The sequence below is a fragment of the Artibeus jamaicensis genome, unplaced genomic scaffold, assembly GCF_021234435.1.
Source record: "Artibeus jamaicensis isolate MK-2021 breed Jamaican fruit bat unplaced genomic scaffold, CSHL_Jam_final scaffold_1964, whole genome shotgun sequence".
NCBI classification, from domain to species: Eukaryota; Metazoa; Chordata; class Mammalia; order Chiroptera; family Phyllostomidae; genus Artibeus; species Artibeus jamaicensis.
Window position 1 is genome coordinate 26,030,078 of NW_026522030.1, and position 21,491 is coordinate 26,051,568.

Here is a 21,491-nt window from a genome sequence, read left to right on the forward strand (position 1 = left end):
CAGCAGATGTATATTGATTTTTGTAAACTGGGTGAGTCTTACACCCAAAACAAGAGCTCAAACATAGAAAAAGAAACCGTGGGTAGATTTAGGCAGGTATTCATGTTCCAGAAATTGCTAATCTGATCCAGCTGTGTCCTATCACAATGCTGTCACCCTTAGGAGTAGGGGCACCGATCAACACATTCCTTTTCACCCCAGAGAGAGTCATACCACGAAGGTGCAAAAACAGCCAACAGAGAGAGGGACTCATTGTCCTCAGAGTGAGGCGATCTGAGTTCTGCACTGGTTTCCGTGACGAGGGCTGCCAGCCACTCTGGGGAGCAACTCTGCACTGGCCAGCAGAGCTGAACCTGCACTTCTAAGTTTATACCCCGAAGAAACTCCCATATGTGCGTAAGGAGCTGTGCACCCAAATGTTCTTTTTAGTGTTGCATTCTTTGCACTCATTTTTTTTTTCTGTGGAAAATTTCAAACACATACAAAGGTTTAATAAACCCCACATACTTGTCACTCAGCTTCAAAGATAAACTCACAGCCAATCTCATCTCGACTACATCCCATGCATTCACCACCACTCCTATATTATTTCAGAGCATTTCCCAGACATGGTATCACCTCATCCATAAATATGTCAGCATAGATATATTGCACACACTGAATAGATGTAGATACACAAATACAATATATACCTCAAAAATAAAAACTCTTAAAAAGAACCAAAACAAACCCAGTCACAATACTACATCTAAGACACATTAACAGTCATTTCTTAATATCTTTAATTATTGAGTCAGAATTCAAATTTTTAATTTTTTCACAAATGTGATCATCCATTATTTTTATCTTCACCCAAGAACATTTTTTTTCATTGTTTTTAAAGAGAGAGGAAAGGAGAGAGATAAATCACATGTGAGAGAAGCATCAACTGGTTGCCTCCCATATGTACCCAGACCAGGGATCAGTAATAGTAAACACCTGGACCAGGGGAGGCACACACCCGACTCCAGACTGGGTATTGAACCCGCAAGCTAAGGAAGTGCCCTGACTGGGATTCAAACCTGTAACCTTTCAGTTATGGGTTGACAATCCAACCACCACACCTGCCAGGGCTTTAAATGTGATCATTTTTGAGACAATTGGGACTCTAGAAGTAATAGAATATTGTTATATTTTAAACCATTATTTTAAATGTTTAGATGTGATAATAATTATGTGTGTTTTAAGTCTCGTGCTGAAATATTTATGGATAAAATGATACGTTATCTGGAATTTGCTTCAAAATGGGGCGATGTGGGTGGAGAAGAAACAAGATTGGTTATGAGTGGATCACGGGTGAAACAGAAAGATGTGTACATGGGGTTTATTATACTATCTTCTCTGCTCTTTTATTTACAATATGTGAAACCTTCAATAATAAAAAATCTTAAAAAGCAGATCTAAACAATACATTATTTATACATGAAAGAAAGATAAGAAGACGGGGGCGGGAGGGAAAGATGGACATAAAATTAAGGGCCTGGTCACCTGGGAGCAGTCAAGATTACTGGAAATGTTCTTACTAACTCTTAGTTGTGAGTGACCCTTATGTTATTTTTCTAATGAAAACATTAAACAACAGATAAAATAAAAGAGTGCTTTCATGTACCAATGCCAATATGTGCTGTCACAAGCCAAGGATTAGAATTGGTTCAATTCGGTGCACTTGAGTCTCCTATTCCAGTTCACTTCTGACCACCCGTGACCCACATTTTGGAAAATATAGGACCATGTGATGATTAGTGTCTTCAAATTCTCAAACTCTAAAAGGACAAAAGTTGGTTTCATCTGTGCCATGGGCATTAGCTCTGACTACAAATATCAGCAGTAACAAAGGGCTTCTGCTGTATTTCTATTTGAGAAAATGTAGGGAACTGCTCTCTTTGGCTGGACTGTGTTCTTCTTCTTGATCTCTAACTGGTGGAAGGCCCTTGGACTCAGTCCTCAAACTCTTTTCTTCTCTCCCTACATCCAAGCCCAAATGGTACCATCCAGTTCCTGGATTTCATACACCATTTACATGCTAGTGACTCTCAAGTTTATATTTCCAGTCCTGACTTCTCCTCCGAATGCCAGATTCCTTTATCCAACTACCTATATGACGTTTCCACTAGGATATCTGCTTTTAAACCAAATTCCACATTCCTCCTCAAATAACCATTGATGATCCAAACACACAGACCATAAGCTATGCCATCATCCCTGACTCCTCTCTTTCTCTAACACCCTCTACACAATCCATCAGCAAATCCTCCCGTTCTCTACCTTCTCATCTCTAGAGATGTCTGCATGGCCTCTACCTTTAAGGCATAAGCTACTGACCTCTTCCTAGTGATCACTGATACCACCTTAGTAAACCTAGTCAATGCTCAGAGTTCCTGGAAGGAACTTGTCTTCCCATGTCTTCCTTTTACAACCAGAATGTTGTCCCTGCCATTCTGCCCTCCTTTTGTACCACTCCCCCCTCCCCAGCAGGGCACAAGTAAACATCCACATATTTTTCAGGAGCTTCTATCTTCTCCCTATCTCCTTCCCCTCATCCTACCCCCACTCCAAGCCTGGTGGGAGCCTTGACCCTTATGACTCAGGCTTGTCCTTCATTTCCTTGCTTCTTTCTACTCACAGTAGAGGTTATTTCCTCTGTTATTGGGAGCTACTTACCTTACACCTCATCTTCTTTTTGTCTTCTAACCCCTGGCTTAGCTTTCACGGTGGACAGTGTGCAGAGGGTTTGCCAGTAAGAGAATTATTTATCTGGATGGATGTCAATTATGCCCACTGCACTACTCTTAACATTCACACACCTGATCATTTTCATCACAGATCGGATTTGTAAAAGGCATGTGAAAGCCAGGTTTCTATCAGAGGACTTTATTTTCTCACTAACCTTTTCTTAAATAAGAGATTGCATGTGCAGTGTATGAAAAGGGGCCCGCCATTTTCTCCTCTTCCTTTTATCACTCCAGAGTCTCAAAAGAGTTAAGACTCAACATTTTTTAAAAGGATTTAGCCTCAGGAAAGCCTCCCCAGCTTCCTTTTCCAAACCCCAGTCCTGTGCTGCACCTCCCTGCTTTCCCCTGCAGTATCTCCTCCCCCTGAGGCTCTGACATTCAAGAATGGCCTTTGCCGGAAAACCTCTGGCTTGCCCTGCAGCTCTCCGTCACCACAGCTGTGGCTTCTTCTGCAGCAGGTCCAAGCCCCTCCATGCCATCAGCTTCCTCTGTCCTCACCCCTGGCCTTGTTTTCTTCAGCAGCCTCCTCCAGCTCTTCCAGAGCCAGCTGCCCTTGTGGTTTATGACATTCCAGTGGTATTTGCTCCACTTCCAAATGGAGACCTGAAAAACAGGTCCACTGCCACCTGGCTTTCACACCAACACTTTTTAATTCACGGGCTATTCGGAGGCCTGGGCCTAGGGTAGCCGCCTCCAGGGAGCCCTGCTTTACTCATCACCTTCCTGGCTGATTCAAGGCACATCCGTGTCTGGGCCTCTTAAGCCCCTGCCAGCACACACACTCGGAACTGCACAAGGAACCCAAAGCAATTGCACTTCTCTGTTTAATAGGAAATACTGTTGTTCAGCCCCACCTTAAACGCACATTGTGCGTGGAAAGCCACATGACAGCAGGCAGGGGGAATGTCCTTCGTATTTTTTTTATCCTGACCATGACCGTCTTTATGACATCACAAAGATAAACAGACCTCTGTGGAAACTGTGTCTTCAGACCTAGTGGCTACTACCTGCAAGCATCCTGAAAACCAAACTTGGTGCTGACCATAAACTTGACTTTCTCAGGAGCAGAACTCTCTGCTAACCAGAGAGCACTGCTAGAGCCACTTTTTCTGTTCCTGAATTGAAGTATAAGGCCACAAAGACAGACTGACCCTGTCTCCCACAGTCGCCTGACTCACCACACATGTCACAGTTTTGGGGCAAGGGCTGCAAATAAACTGACCAGATTCTGTCAGCCTTCTCAGATTTGTCTTTGAGAAGCCCCTCCATGCCTTGAGTACATCCCTACTGAGGGCTTCCACCAGACAAGTGGCACAGCTTTGGTGTCTGCAGCCCCCAGGCCAGGCAGGAGACCACTATGAGGGCCAAGTGACTCTTCTCCTACTGGAGTCAGTGGTGGCTGAGCCCTCGCTCAGCTCCCAGCACACAGCATCAGCCTCTGTCCTATTAGCTCCACCAAACCAATCGACAGGACACAGCCTCCACCCTTTGGAAGTTTCTAAAGTCTACTGAAAGTGATCATACACAAACACACACACACACACACACACACACACACACACACTAACCCAGGGGATATAAGAAAAGTACAGCCGTGGCTGACATGGCTCAGTGGGTTGAGCACCAGCCTGCAAACCAAGGGGCCGCCAGTTCGATTCCCAGTCAGGGCACATGCCTGGGTTGCGGGCCAGGTCCCCAGTAGGGGGTGCTCGGGAGGCAACCACAGGTTGATGTTTCCTCTTTCTCTCTTCCTTCCCCTCTTTAAAAAATAAATAAAATCTTTTTCTTTAAGGAAAAGCACAAAGTAACAGAGTTTAAAGGCAAAAGGTTACATTTAAGTGGAAAGAGGCTTCATCTATAAGACTGACCTATCTCTTTGTGAACTCTGTATAAACAGAAAATAACATTCATGACACATAATCATATTTAAAAACTTTAAACTTCAGTCTTCTATGTTGATGATGCCCATTATACCTGCCATCCTGGGGAAACACACTCAAATTTCCAAGTTTATGGAAATCACATACTTCATGTCCTGAAGCACTTCAGTTTGATGAGAATGTCATAGAGAACATGGGTCCTGGCCACAGGCCACCAGGGAATGCACTGACTAATCTCTATGTCTTATTTCATTGTATAAATGCCTCATATTTTCCATGTTCCCTGTATTGTTCTAGGCACTTTGTAAATATTAATTCTCTGAATTCTCATAAGCACCCAAGAGGTACTACTGCTCCCATTTTACAAGTAGTGGAAGTGAAGCACTGATCAATTATATAACTTACCCAAGGTCATATAGTTAATACAATTCAAGTCCTAGCTAATAGGTTTCGAAGTCATGCAGTCTGTGATCTTAACCATTATTCTGCTTATTGACTTAACTATAACAGTCCTGTCAGGTGTAATCTATGATGGAGACATTTTGCCGTGGGTCTCTCATATTTATGCACATTTTTGAGCAGAGACACAGCTTTTTCTCTTCCTAACTATTGTTTCAAGGATGTTTGCCTGGTGAACAGCCTTTGGAAGACAGAGCCATTGTCTTAGCTCCCTCTAGAGCTAAGGGCAGACATGACTGCTTCCTGAGCTCAGGGTTCCTCTCCTACAATACAGTCAACAGGTGGCATCTGACCTTCTTCAACTCTCTTCATAGAATTAGGGCTCAAGGAACAAATGCTGGCATTATGGCTGCTACTACTGCTATGAGTAATGACATCCTTTGTCTCTAATCTATGTGTCTCCTGTTTTCTGCCATAGGCATAAAACTGGGCTAGTCTAACTCTTAACTTGAAAACAGTGTAAAATCTCAGACCCTCCATGGTCTTAACCACCTATATCTCCACTGGGAAGACAGATCCACTCCCCAGAAGACCTTCTAAAGGAGGCAGTGTTTGAGCCATATCTAAAGGAAGTGCTGAAGATGAAGGGCCTCCTGGTAGGAGAATGACATGCAAAGTCAAGAAGTGGGAGTATGCGTGACATTGCATGGGCTGGCTAGGCCTTCTGACTCCTAGTTTCAGTCCCTCTAGGAAGGAAGCTCTCCATTGGGAAGTAAACTCATTTTTAGATAAGTCCCCTTTTATATCTCTTCTTCTTTTAGAAGCTGCAACATGACTTTCTTTTTTCCACTTTGTCAGATTGGCCACCCATGAGCTGAGAAAAGCACACAACAAAAATTCATCTTGCCTCAAACACTTCTGACTGTGTGGCCTCTGGGAATCAGGTTTGCTGAAGATCAACATCCGGATTCAGCAGGAGCTGACGACGTCAGTGGTAGTTGGCACCTTCGGCAACCCTAATTCTTTCTCTTTACGCCGTACGTGTGCTGCCATTGTACTGATGCTTATGTCCTTTATTACGAGTTTTACTCTAAACATTTGTTGCAATAAAACATCTTGGAGCTTAATTGATGTCAGCTCTTGAAGACAATATCCACACTTAGGATATTGTTCCCAATCTGAGGGTATAAAAAAAGCATCTTGAAGATTAAAATGGAGGGCTTAGTTTATTCCAGCAATTTGTGAATGTCTGGTACTGGATCACCTCCAGAAGCAAAGCCTGAGACAAGGATTCAAATGTGAATAGTTTAATCCAGCTGAGAAAACAGGATCAGTGTGCATCCACACTGCAGAGTTCTCCCTCCTAGGAGTATAGAGGCTGGAGTACTCGTATACCAGCTCCTGTCAGTCTTTGGTTGAAGGCTGTTGGTGGGGTGGGAGGAGAGGAGGGTCAGTTCCCCCCCTCTGCTCCTCCCCGGGCAAAGCAATAGAGACACTGGCAGGAGGATGTGAGCCAGCACCCACTGCAGTGGTGAGGATGCTCCTTTGGACTGAAGGGCCTCTGCTGACAGCAAAGGCCATTGATCCCCTCTCCCTAGAAGAGAAAGTTATAAGAAATAATCATCTAATGGTGTAGCTAAAAATCCAGGCCTCAAAATTGTAAAGAATGCATACAAGGTTTGTCCAGAAAGTATTCAGCCATGTAATATGAAAAATAGAGGCATTTATTAAAGAAGATATTAGATACAAGAAATACTGTACACAAGATAATGATGCCTCAGTCCCCTTCAAAGTAGGCACCTTGGGACCTCACACAGTTCTCCCAATCTCCATCATCTTCCCCATTGTATTTTCCTGAATCTTGTTGACAGTCTGAAATCTCTTCCCTTTCAAAGGTGATTTTAGTTTGAGGAAAAGCCAAAAGTTGCAGGGTGCCAAATCTGGGCTGCAGGGAGGTTGAGTCACCTGGGTTATTGGATGTTTCATCAAAAAACTGCATGAAACATGATACATGAGTGAGCGTGTTGTTATGATGAAGCTGCCAATCACCAGTTGCCCTTAGCTGCAGCCTTCTGAATCATCCAAATAGTTTCCATGGAGGAATGTTGAATGACCTGTTCTTCTTATATTAAAAATAGCTGGATTTTTCTGGATAAAGCGTGTATAAATATTATGTGTATATATGTGCATACACACACACATTTTCTGGGAGGATACATGCCAATAAGCAATGGAAGGTAAAGCTGTCTCTGGCGCACCATCCACCCTCTGGAGCAGCACGTCCAGCTGTGGAGGGGGCAGAAGAGGCTCTGGAGAAGTCGGACCCGCGGCCAGTTCCCTAGTGCCTTTTACTTGTGTCTGAATCAGGCACAGTTGCTGATTACCCTTCAGTCAGAGAAGTAACTAGCCCCTGAGACACTGGGGTGGACGCCTGAGGCAGGGGGTGTTTGTGCCTGAATTGGCGTGAAGTTGGCAGTGAAGTTTCCCAGGAACATCCCTCACTTTCTCCCACGCACAAATAGCGCCAGCAAATGCCCAAGACAATGATTATCAAGGAGCAAAGGAGAAACATGGAGCCACCTGTGCCCTTCAAAACACAAGTCTGTGAGAGGAGGGTCCATAGAGTAATCACCATCCTCTGCCTGTGAAAGGCTCTCAGCCCCCAGAAAATGCAGATTTCATCTTTGCAGGCACAAGAGCAGCCATTGCCTCCCTCCATGTTGCCCACTGCCTTGACCACGTGACCACCGCTCAGTTCTTGTCAACCCCACAGACTACCTGCTACTATCAGCACTGCCGCCGGAACAACTGATAGTTCAAAACCTTTCTCTAAGTTGAGTTATTCTTTTTACACATATATATTTATTAACAAAGGAAATTTGACCTCATTAGTGTAAATAAAAATGCAATATCACAGCAACAATGAACATAAAATAATGTTCCCAAATTTCCCCTTGACCACCACAGTAGGGGTCCTGAGGGCTGCTTACTCTCTCTCTCTCCCAAACTCTCTCCCTCTCTTCCCTTTTCTCTCTCTCCTACAAAAGAAAGAGTCAGGGTTTGGTCTTTGATTAATCAGGAGGATTGAAACAGACGCCTAGAAACTGGCAGGAGAAGTAGGTCCACACGTTGAGCTGGGATTAGCAATGAAGCCTCCCAGCCCTCCCCCAGGAACATGAGCTCTGACACCCTCCACAGGACACAGAGGAGAAAGGTTTCCCATCTTCTTCCCCCAGTAAGAAGAGGAGAAGAGAGCCACCAAAGAAAGGAAAGCAAAAGGAAAGAGAAAAAAGAGAGGGACAGAGTGAGCGAGACAGAGAGCACACGCGCTCTCCAGCACCCCTCCGCGGCAGAAGCTGCGGTGTCATTCGCAGGCAGGAATTTTCCTCTCATTAAAGCGGAAGAAACTTCCAACCCTACTGAGCCTTCTTCCTGCGCTAATTACTGCAGAACTCACTGCAGCGGGATCCCTTCAACCAAGGCATTTGGGCTCACAATTTAACCTGCAAAAAAAGATTCACTCTTAATTAAAAACCAAGTTGACCTTTTGGAATGCTTATTTCTGAAAGAAAAGAACTGACTTTTTAAGGTTAATAATGCCTAATAAGTTTCATAACCACAAGATCAGGGGGCACGTGCACTTGAATATCTGATGGCATCTATGATAAGGATGTCATACAAACCCACGTCACATCTTCCTGAGCTCGAATGGCAGATGGGAGATAGCTCTGCAGAGGACCACTCAGTGGGCAGCCCTTGTGACTTCAGTAAAGGGGTGAGCCCTTGGAGGTAGGAAGTGGCAAATGTATTTTGCCCCAGGAACCCACGGGAACGACTGTGTCGTGATAGATGCTGGTGTGAAGCAGGGGTGGGGCTGACAGGGGAGCCACAGTGTGACCCTGAGGATGGAGGGCTATCAGTAGCTCTTGGGATCTAGTCCCATACAGATTGGGTTCTGTTTACATATTTATAAGAATACACAGAACTTCCAGGGAGAAAATGTGGTTTAAACTTATGAAAATTTCAGCCTTGTCTTCACCTGTGAGACAAGCCTGGAAAAAGGCAGGAGAGGGGCAAAAACAGAAACAAGTGTGTGTTGGAGATGCAAGTGGAGTTAGGGTTTCAGGTTCAGTGTGTGTGACCAGGGCTCAGAAGGATTTAATTCTGCCCCTGAAGGTGGTTGCTATAGTGTCGATTTAACCTCTGTGGACCCAGTCTTGATCTGAAAAGGCGAGCAACAGTGCCCTTCCTCTGTTAGTTGTTTTCAACACATTCTATTTGATGCTCACAATAACTCAGTCAGAGCGAATACCAGAGAAAGCAGGTATTATCCTCGCTTTACCCATAAACCCTCCTTAAGGCTGGACCACTAAGTAGGGAGTCATTCTAGTTCTGCTCCTTGCTGGCTATGTGATCTTGGTGAGGTTACTAACCTTCTTATGCCTCAGCTTCTTCAGGAATAAGATAGCACCTTCATCATAAGGATGGCATAAGGATTAAATAAAGTAATATAAGTAAAGTGCTTAGAAAAGTCCTGGTTCTTGCTAAGCTCTCAGTGTTAGTTTTTCTTGACTAAGGTCTCAGACCCGGCATCTAATCCAGGATAGCTCATTGATTAAAAGCAAGGGCATTAAATCCTAACAAGCCAATGTGCAAACCACATTTCCACAACTTCACTGTGAGACTCAGTTTCCTCATCTGGAAAATGGATGAGGGATTATAGTACTTACTGCACACAGCGGCTGAGATTATATGTGCCCAAGATATTGATTTTAGACCTCTAAGACCTATTTCAGACTTCTGGCCTCCAGAACTAAAAGATAATAATTTTCTTTATGATAATTTGTTATAGCAGTAGTAGGAAATTACTTGTACCTTCTGCTTTTATACTTTTTGAAGCTGGCTATCAAATAAAGGTCAGAAAGTTCACGGAGAAAGAGAACGGGTCTGCAGCCTGAAAGACAATGAAAGGAGAGAAGAAGAGAACCTGCCAGTGGCCAGTCTTTGTAGCTACCCTCTGAGGCACCCAACCTGTGACTACAGCATTCTTGAATCTTTCAGTCCCATGGAGCAGAGATTAATCGTGCCAATGCCCAAATTGCAGAACTATGAGCAAATAAATATGTTTGCTATTGCTTTAATCCACCTAGTTTTGGGGTGGTTTGTTATGTATCAATGAATAACTGAAACAATGTCATATCACTTGATGCTCATCACTATTCTGTGAAGTAGGGACTGACATCATTCCCATTCACAAATAAATATACAAAGGCTTAGAGAAATTAAACTAGTAACTTGTCCAAAGTCAGAGTTAGTCAAGAAAGACAGGATCAGATCTTAAGCAAAACGACTGAAGAATCTATGCCCTTTACTTGGAAGATTTAATATTATTCATCGTCACTTTCAGATCTAAGCACCAGAAGTTCACCTTGAACTACCTTATGCAATATTAGTAGAAAGTTTTTATATGATAGCAAGAAAGTCAGAGAAGCAAACCCTGAAACTGAGCTCGGTGTAGGCCCGTGAGAGAGTGTGTGTGCACGTGTTACATTTTTCTCTTCAAGTGTTAGTTTCCTTCTGTGAAATGGCTCGCTCCAAAAGTTTAACAGAGTTAGGCAGGTTAAAAAAATGGCTGAATCGTGGCAGCAAACATTGCTGTCACAAGTCTCAGACACATCGCCCAGCTTTGCCATCCAAGAATACCTAAAGCTGTTTATGGTTCCTACTGAAGGTGTGGAGAAGGATTCGAATTGGCCGGTCCTAGGCCAGCACCCACCCTTGGACCCATAAACAGCTCGAGAGCATGAGCTCTTTTAAAAGATGGGACCGGAAAGCATTATGCTGAGAGAAATAGGCCAGGTGTTGAAAGACAAATACCATATGATCTCACCTTTAACAGGAAGCTAAACAACAAAATAAACAAGCAAACAGAATAAAGACACTGAAATAGAGAACAAGGGGACAGTGACCAGAGGGGAGAGGGAAGGGAATTTAAGGGGGGAAAAGGGGAGGGATTTGGAGGAACAAGTATGAAGGACACAGGGATGAGGACTAGGGGGGGAGGAAATGGGAGGGAGGTGGGGAGCACGGGGTGGGATGGGCTGGGATGGGAGAAATAGACAGAAAACTGTACTTGAAAAATAATTAAATAAAATTAAAAAATAAATACATAAAAGATGGGAGCTCACTGTTTAAATCCTAAGAGAGAGAACTTTTCAGAGGAAGGTGGGAAGTCGTGCACTAACCTAGTACAGCAAACAACAGATGCCTCTACAAATGAAGAGGGTTGGGTTTAGAAAAGCAAAAATTATGTAAAGTGAAAGACATTCGGAAATTACAGGTGGTAAGAGAAGTCAAAATTCAGAACTGCCCTCTTTAATGTAGGCTAAGGATCCAAAGGAAATCATATTCTATATGGGTTCCACAAAGAGACCTGGACAAAATTTTTGAGAAATTCTCCCTCCTGATTGTATTTATAAAATAATTCCTAGTAATGTGGAACAAGGTAGCCAGAACTAAGCTAATATAACAAGTTCGACCTCAACCATATCATGAAATTCCCCTCGGCTGCCCTAAGTTCCTAGGTGAAAATGGCCCGATGCCAGAGCAGGCAGCAAAAATAGCTGAGCAGCTACTGCAACTCAGAACTCCCAAGTCAGAAGGCAGCCCAGAGGCTTCACCTACCGCTGAGCGGTGCCCGGACAGCATCAGTGTGGTTCCCTCTGCTTCCTCAGCTGAAAATCTGCAAAGCAGCCTTCTCTCCACCACCATCCTTCCTCACGGCCCCATTGTAACCTGAGGTACTGAGTTGAGAACCCTCTTCTATTTACCTGTAAAGCCCAAAAATAGAGTTTTAGTTGCTGACATGTGCACATAATAGACATCGATTGGCTAGACTTGGGGTCACACTGCTCATTCTCACAGACCTTATTAGTTATTAATAAAAATCCACATGTTTTAGTTACCTATTTATAACTATATTCAAAGAGACTATCAGCACAAGTAAATTAAAAATCTCATTCTTCTCTCACACACCCTTAATTTACCCAATGATCAAACTCTTGAGCAAGCTTATAATTAAATAAATTTCTGGAAGTTTTCACAGATTCTGTTAAATGTTTGTTCCTGTGACATGTTGCTGGGCATTGAGAAGACTTCGTGTAAAAAAAAGCTGTCATTTTTTAGGTAGGAAAGGTATACTGTATTTTTCAGACTATAAGATGCACTTTTTGTCTCCCCGCACCCACCTCCAAATTTGAAAGGAATAGTGGTTGTTAATGCTGCTATTGAGTTCTGTTTATGTTACATTGATGAAATATTATGTTATTTGTTATTAAATATTTTACCACATTTTTTTGCTTCAAAAATTTTTTCCTGTTTTCCTCCTCTAAAACCTAAGTGCATCTCATGGTCTAAAAAAATACGGTATTTTTACCGGAGGATGTGAAGGATGAGAACAGTTTCCAAGTTCTTTACAGAGCTTTGAGCTGTGGCATGAATTTGCCAAGTGATGCTCTCCCATGTTGACCAGAACTTGGTGATCATTTGCATTTGGTACATCTGTTCAATGCATCTCTCTCCTCTGCTCATGTCCAGTCACTCTTCTCTTTCATCAAGGTGTTCTCTATCTGTTTTTGTAATTGAAAAATAAAAGTTTGATCTTGAAATCTAAGGCTCTCTCCTCTAATATTACATTCGAATTTCTTCTTGGTTTTAAAGAATTCTTGTACATTATTTAGCCATTTTTGCCTGTCCAAAATTTCTAAACCTTTAATTAGTTGTAGAAATTGAATGTCCCCAAATGAATAATATTTCTTAAAGAGTAAATCTTTAAAAACCCATGTAATTTCTATAAACACTTAAAAATATGTGATACTGCTTAAGGATTCCTAATCTTACTTTTAAAATATTAAGGATACACTCAGCAAATCTTAACAGTTATTTTAAATCAGGGATGTACAGGGGCCACATCAGCCTTTCCGTTGTCTTCAAAGGGCTGGAATAATTTTAGGACTGTATAAGTGTAACTGCTCCTTAACTGTTAAGGAGTTGAAATTACATTCGGCCCTTTGAAGGCAACTGTGAGGCTGATATGGCCCCTGGTGAAAATGAGTTTGACACCCCTGTTGTAAATACTTGCTACTATCTCTTACTTGCATGTGCATTGGTTGGAGTGATCATGTGAAATGGAGGTCATGCCCAGCTAACATTTGCAGACATTTTTATATTATGTGGGTTCACTGGGACAGAATTGGAAAGTGCAGCCATGTGTAGGCTGTTCTACAAAGGTGAAAAAGGAGTAAATAAAAGAAAGATAAGGGATCGATGACACTGCACAAGAGAAACTAACAAGGTGAGTGGACGAGAGAGAGTTGGACCATGGCAGAAAGCAGTAGGAGGGGCAGTGGAACATAGAGAATGCTGGGAAATGCATTACGTCAGGACCTGGCCAGAGATTGCACTTGTAAAAGAGTCCAACGGAACAAGTATTAGGCAGGGGAACTATAAGGTGCACTGGTACAGGCAGGTCTCACCCAAAGCCATTCATTCAATTTCTATCTTTAAAAAATAGATGAATGCCAAACAAAACAGATCTGTGAGCCAGTTCGCCTATGGACTGCCAGTTTCTGACTGCTGCATTAGAGAATAGTTATGTCTATAAAGTGTCTTAGCTGTGGTGGCAAAGACTATAGACTCAGGAGCCAGACTATTTGGATTCAAATCCTGTTCCTAGTTGTGTGACCTTGGGCAAGCATCTTAACCTACCAAAGCCTCAGTTTCCTCATCTGTATAATCAGGGTAATAACTGTGCTTGTCTCATAAGTAGGGTAACTGGATGTCCAGATAGGCCTGGGTCAGTCCCAGACTGCAGGGTATTTTTATAATGATTAGAATGATTTAACTATAATTACTAACCATGTACCCTTCACTCTCAAAATTGTCCTATTTATAGGGCCATGGTAGGGTTTAAGGAGATTATAATCCATGTAAAGTGCTGACCACCATGCCTAGAATATAAAAAGTGACCCCCTCCCCACCCCAAAAATGACAATACTTTAAGGCAAGACTAGCTCTTCATGAAATTTGGAAGTGAGAAAGGTTTGTTTCAGCATTTTCCTAACCCTCAGCCTCAACCCAATGCCTGAAGCTCACCCAGACCGCTTTGCACTGACTTCTAATGTGTTTTCAGACCATTTAAACTTCCCTGAAAATGCAGCAGCTCCCAATGCACCCTTTTAGGACTCCCCTTCAGAGCTCAGCTGATCTCACTGACCGACTAACCCAGGCGTTGTGGGGTCCCCAGGAAATTAGGCCCTATTCTTCCTAAATAAGAGGAAATGAAAGTGGATTAATGGAGGAGGGAGGATTTCAGGCTTGTGGAAGGAGAAACTTTAGGGTAGCTTTTTATATTCCTTCAAATGACATCGCACCAACAGCAGCTCATGAACAGGAGACCTGTCCCAGTTTCTTCAATTTATTATACACACACACACACTTGCCCAAATCTGAATTTACTTCGAGCATAAAATCAGTGAGTTTAGTGCTCTCCAGTAAAATGCTATTCCAAAACATAAATCTTGGCATTTCTTCGAGCCATCCTCATCTAGCATAAAAACTAACAGAAGACTCAGAATTTTAACTACAACTACAAACTACAAGCCCTTAAGTTTGTTTCTTAGTGACACTGTTCCAGTTTGCTATTGCCGCAAAACAAACCACCCCCCCAAACCTAGTGGAGTAAAACAACCAGGCATTATTTATTGCTTCCGGTGGTTGACAGACTCAGCTGAGTGCTTCTTGTTTGGGATCCTTCATTTGGTTGCAGTCGGACGGCAGTGTCGTTTGAAGGCTTCTTCCTTCCTGTGTTTAGGAGCTAGACTGGAAAAGCTGGACGCTGCTTGAGCACCTACCTTCAAGCAGCCCCTCCACATGGCTAGACTGGCCTTCACTACTGCACGCTGGTATCAAGACAGACTGCTGGCATGGCGACTGATTCCCGAGAGGGAGTGTTCAAGGAGACCCAGCAGAAGCTGCAAGTCTTTTCATTTGGATGTTAAATGAAGGAGCCAGGGAAATGAGGAAGTGATTGTTCTCAATTTTAGCTGCTGGCTCGACCATAAGGACAGGGTGCACTTAAAGGAGGTACAGAACTGATTGTGTTAAGTCAGCTCCTGGAACGCCAAGTGGGGGGGGGTGGTAAAAAGACCACAGCCACAGCATGAGGTTTAAGAGCCAATCAGCCATACTATCACGAGCTGTCCACGAGCTCTAGTAACCAGTCCTTGGTCAGATCACGCACCTTAGTATAGCCCCTGAGCCAATAGCTAACTGCCACCTTCTGCTTCTGGAAGTTGCTTGCTTGCTCGCCTCTATAAGAACCCTAGCCTGTAAGCGTTAGGTGCGACTCTCATTTGCATCCATTTTGGCACTCGTGTGTCTCCGGAGGCACCCCGAGAGTTCGCCCCTGCGCAGGTAAAACTTTGAAACTTTGGCCAATAAAACACCTCTGACTGCCCAGCAGTCTCCAACCCTTCTTGCTCGCGAGGACGGGATGTAACATTAAACAGTGTAACTCCCACCATATTCTGTTTGTCAGGAGCAAATCACAAGCCAGCTTTAATTCAACGAGGTGGAGAAACAGGGGCTGCTTCTCAATGGAGAACGGTTTGCATGTGTAGGGAGGAAGAGAACCATCTTGGGAGAAGCCGCCATACTGTCCATCCACCTCTTTCAACAATGTTCAGATGGAATGAAGGACTGAGAAAGTTGGGTTAGACCAGAGTTTTCTAAATGGATCATCGAAAAATTTTCAATTCTTGTTCTAGGAGTAATATGTTTTTTAAATTAGCAAATAAAAATGGGTAAATAAAAATTAATCACTCCTGTCACCCAGAGGGAAAAAATCACTCGTACTTCGATTATGGGCAAAATTAATATTGAATATTTATCTCGTTAGGAAGAATTGAGATAATTTTCAGCTCTTTTCCCTTCACCCCTTGAATACCAACTTAGTCCAAGAAATTACTCAATGTTACTCAATTTTGTTGGATGGGCAAAAAGCCAGCTCCCAGATGTCAGGACAAATATTGGGGCTTAGCTATTGAATGCATTAGAGGAGACAAATGATTTGACCAGATGCCTTGTTGAACTTGTGAGAGGGAACATCTGCTGTCCTATTTGCGAAGGTATTTGGTAATCAAGAAGACAGTGCGAATGCACAAATGCAGCGACCTGTATTGAGATTCAGAGCATGAACACTGATGTCAGTGTTTTGTAGCTAATTAGAAGGAGAGTGTTACATTGTGCCTCTAATTTTAGAGAAGGAATGCAGAATGTTCCTCGCCATCAGGGTTTACTCCCAGTTTTCAAGCAGTGTGCATCCTTGTTCCCATTCCTTAGATAAGATAGTGAGCAAGAATAACCACAGTAACCAAGTCTCAGTTCCTTACATTAGCTAGCCCAAATTTTCAGACTTCACTAGTTTTAAATAACATGATAACATTACATCTACTACATCAAAATGATGGCGCCTCAGGTTCCTACCCACTTGGCCCCAGGGAGGTCAGTTCCTCCACCAGCTTCCTGCTCACCAGCATTTCTGGGATTCCTGTGGAATCATTTCATTCACCATGATGCCATTTTCATGGCTGCTTGCAGCCTAACCTCTGGCTGCAGCTGGAGGCTGCCCTGTAGTCCCTGGACCTGCTTCCTTCCAGCTACTGTTGTTTTCTGCTGTCCCATTCTGAATTTCTCTCAGTGAACGCAGAAATCAAGCCATAATATTTAAGGGGGTTTCATGGGGGCTTGGAGTTTACAGAGAGGGGTTATAACAAAAAAGGAACCCAAAGCTAGGCAATAGATATGGTTCTCCATAGTCCCCCGATAGTCTTCCAGGGGGTCTCTGGTCTGCCCAATTCTTCACCTACCTCAAGTAGACTACTAGCTTACCTTGCCCCATGAGAAGCATCCTCAAATACCCTTTCTTTCAGAGTCAAGTGCATCAACATCCACAGTACACAAGAGAGGAGAACTCCCCTCCTCGCCTTATTCCAGCGTAAGACTTGCCTCCTGAGCCCCTTTTCTGCCCCCAAGTCCTGCTTCCTTACAAGGGTGGTTGACAATTGCCACATCCAGTCTCACAGGGAGGAAACCCTGCCCTGCACCCTACTCCCTCTGGCCTTCAACAAGACAATATATTTCCAGAGAATTCTATTCAGTTTTCTAAAATATGGTTGAGAAATCCAGGTTTGGTGTGACCAAACCTAGTACGGTTCCTCTTCTCAGCATCTCCTCCAGAGTGAACCCCCTTCCAACTTTCTGAGCTCCCGACTCCCTGAAGCTGCAACTTCAGTATTCATACACGCACCTCCCCCCGACAGGAAAGAAGTAGAGAGTAGAAGTAGGGTAGCAGAAGGGTACAAGTAGAGAGTTGTTGAAATTTTTACAAAGGAAAGCAATGTTTCCTGACACCAGCACCCCCAAAAGCAAGCATATTTGCAGAGCAACATGTTAAAACACCCAGGCCATTACCATTACCCACCAGGCTGCTCAGCTGCAGAACCCCAACCTTCCCGCCAATTCCTAGTACTCCTATCTTCTACAAGGACAAAGCAGGGTTTCTCGCTTCCTGACTAAAGACCTATTGTGGTGGTTTTTCCAAACTATTGAGACAGACCACTTGGAAGGTACATCCCTTGGAAAAGGAAAATTGTACCATGGAAGTTAAAAATGAGAGGGGCATTGTATCCGTTGTTGTTTTAATTCTCAATTGCTTAACGACATATGAAGTTGAGCATCTTTTCACATGTTTATTTTCCATCTCTGTTACTTCTGTGCTGGGTGTCTGCTCAGGTTGTTTGCTCATTTTTTAATGCCGTTGTTCTTTTTCTTAGTGTTGAATTATAGCAGTTATTTGTATATTTTGGATAACAGTCTATCAAATATGTCTTTGCAAATATTTTCTCCCATTCTGTGCTTGTCTTCTCATTCTCCTCACAGTGTCTTTCACAGAAGTTTTTAATTTTAATGAAATCTAATTTACTGATTATTTCCTTCATGGATCTTGTTTCTGATGATGTATTTAAAGTCATCATCATAGGTCATCTAGGTTTTTCTCTGATGTCATCTTCTAGGAGTTTTATAGTTTCACTTTTTACATTTAGATTTATGATCAATTTTGAGTTAACTTTTATGAGGGCTGTAACGTTTATGTCTATTGGATATCTAGTTATTTCAGTATCACTTATTGAAAAAAAATTTTGGCTCCACAGTATTGCCTTCACTTCTATGTAAAAGATCAGCTGAGCCCTGGCCAGAGTGGCTCAGCTGATTGGAGCATCCTCCAGCACACCAAAAGGAAGCAGGTTCCATTCCCAGTCAGGGTACATACCCAGGTTGTGGATTTGAGCCCCAGTTGAGGCACATGAGAAAAGGCAACCAATCAATGTTTCTTTCTCTCTCTCTCTCTCTCTCTACCCTCTTCTTCTCACTCCAAAAAAGCAATGAAAAAATGTCCTCAGGTGAAGGTCAAAAATAAAAGTCCCGTTGATTATACTTATGTGGGTCTATTTCTGGGCTCCCTATCCCGTCCCATCAGTCTGTTTGTTGACATTACACTGTCTTGATTACTGTAGCTTTACAGGAAGGCTTGAAGCTGAGTGGTGTCAGCCATTGACTTTGTTCTCGTCCCTCAATATTGACTTGGTTATTCTGGGTCTTTTGCTTCCTCCATACAAACTTTAGAATCAGTTTGTCTATATGCACAAAATACTTTGCTGGGATTTTAATCAGGATTACATAGAATCTGTAGATAAAGTTGGGAGGAACTGACACATTGTACAATATTGAGTCTTCTTATCTACATGAATATGGATATCACTCCATTTATTAGTTCTTCTTTGACTTCCTTTATCAGAATTTGGTAGTTTTCTTTATATAAATCTTTAACTATTTTGTTATATTTATACCTAAGTATTTCATCTTTGGGGGTGCTCATGCAAGTGGTATCATGTTTATAATATCAAATTCCACTTGTTCATAGTTGGCATGTAGGAAAGTGATTGACCTGTTTATACTGACTTTTTGTCCTACAACCTTGCCTACAAAATAATCGCTTATTACCTCCAGGAGGTGTTTCGCTGACTCTCAGACTTCTACACAGACAATCATGTCATCTGCGGACAAAAATTATATGTCTTCTTTCCCAATATGTATATTTTCTATTTCCTTTTGTGTTTTATTGCATTATCTAGAACTTCCAGTACAACGTTGAAAAGGAGTGGTGAGTGGGGGACATGCTTGCCTTGTTCCAAACTTAGTAAGAAAGCTTTGAGTTTCCCCCCATTAAATATGTTAGCTGTAGGGCTTTTTTAAGAAATCAACTTGAGGAAGTTCCTCCCTATTCTTAGTTTTCTTAAAGTTTTTATCATGAGTAGGCATTGGATTTTGTCGAGAGTTTTTTCAGCATCTATTTGTATGATCATGTAATTTTTCTTTTCAGCCTGTTGATTGATTAAATAATTTTTGAAGATTAAACCAGCATTGCATACTTGGGATAACTCTTATTTAGTCATAATGTATATATAATCCTATTTATACATCATTTAATTCAATTTGCTAATATTTTATAGAGGACATTTGCATCTAATTTCATGAAAATTATTGGTCGGTAGTTTTTTGTTTTTTTTCTTGTAGTATCTTTGTCTGGTTCTGATAGTAAGGTAAGGCTGGCCTCATAGAATGAGTTGGGAAGTATTCCTTTGGCTTCTGTATTCTGGACAAGATTGTAGAGAATTGGTATCATTTCTTCCTTAAATATAGGATAGAATTCACCAACAAATCCATTTGGGCCTGGTGCTTTCTGTTTTGAAAAAGTTATTAGTCACTGATTCGATTTCTTTAATAGATATAGACTCATTCTTATTTTCTATTTCTTCTTGTATGTTTTGGCAGATTGTGGCTTTTAAGAAATTGATCCACTTCATCTAGGTTATAGAATCTGTGAGTATAAGGTTATTCATAGCATTTCTTTATTATCTTTTTTTTATGTCTATGGGATTCATAATGATGTCCCCTTTTTCACTTCTCATATTAGTAATCTGTCTCCTCACCCTCTTTTCCTTAACTAGTTTGGCTAGAGGTTATCAATTTTATTAATATTTTCAGAGAACCAGCTTTTGATTTTGTTAATTTTTCTTGTTGATTTCTTGTTTTCAACTACATTGATTTCTGCTCCCACTTTTACTCCTTTCCTTCTTCTTGCTTTAGATTTAATTTGCTCTTCTTTTTCTAGTTTTCTAAGACAGAACTTATTGATTTTAGACCTTTCTTCTTTTCTGATATATGCATTTAATGCTATGAATTTCCCTCTAAGCACTGCTTTTCCTACATTCCACAAATTTTGTAAGTTGTATTTTCATTTAGTTAAAAGTATTTTAAAATTTCCTTCAAAATTTATTCTTGACCCATGTGTAATTTAGAATTTAGTTGTTTAATCTCCAAGTATTTGGGGACTTTCCAACTATCTTTCTTTTACTGATTTCCACTTTAATTCCTGCTGGGAACTGCTCTGCCTGGTTTCAGAAGCTGTGACCCCTCCATGGCTAAGGCTGAGTGAGCGACCTTTGGACCATAAGCCACTAAAAAGACAAAGCTTATCTTTCTGGCAGGAGCACCACCTCTGCTCCTTTTACTTCACCCTGCCTGGCCCCCAATGCTTGATCCGTTAACCAATGATGAGTAAGATTTCTCATGGGAGGAACAATCTAAGACAGGCACAATCATGGGGAGCCCCCAAGGAAGGACTTGGGGCTATAGCAAAAGGGGGTAATAAACCCTCACCCCTTGGCTTTGACATAGTTTGAGTCCTCATTCTGTCTGCAAGAAGTCTCCTAATCTCTTGGCTGCCTGACTAAGCCTGAAACAATGACAGAGGGTGGTGCAGCCCTGTGCTGAAAGGGTGGGTTCCCCAGGGTGATCAGGCCTAAGAAAGAATATAAAAAATGCTGTGAAACCTGCTTTTATAAGAATGCTCTCAATTAAATAATAAGGGTCCAAGCAGGAACTGAGTTTATTTCCCAAAGTTTTATAGCCCTTTAGCTAACAGACCCTGACTCAGAATAAGCCCTCATAGTTCTTTGTATGCTATCTATTGTTTGATCCTTACTGCCTGACAACTATTAATGAGCTTTATCTCTATTCCTGTGCAAATCGAAAGCCAATAAAAGCTTGTCAAGGCAAGGGTCAGCATGCTTTCCCCTTAAGGGAGTAGCTGTGCCATACCTTTTCCTCCGCAGGACTTGGTAGTCCGTGTGAATGTATCTCGTCTCATCCATAATGCCATGGACACTGCAGGCCCATGTCCACGTCAAATTCCATCACTTTGAAGCAGACATTTTGATTCCAATTCTCTCACAAGTGCTGAGGTATGTTTTCAGGCTCA

The 21,491-nt window shown here is 42.2% G+C and overlaps 1 long non-coding RNA gene across 2 annotated transcripts in view; it reads right to left on the reverse strand.

Moving 5' to 3' along the window:
• LOC119059061 (uncharacterized) overlaps positions 1-21,491 on the reverse strand; it is a 156,908-nt gene that overhangs the window by 91,664 nt on the left and 43,753 nt on the right. For both annotated transcript variants that reach the window (XR_008389946.1, XR_005084356.2), the window contains exon 4: positions 11,735-11,880. This is a non-coding gene — a long non-coding RNA (uncharacterized LOC119059061). The remainder of the gene's footprint in view (positions 1-11,734; positions 11,881-21,491) is intronic.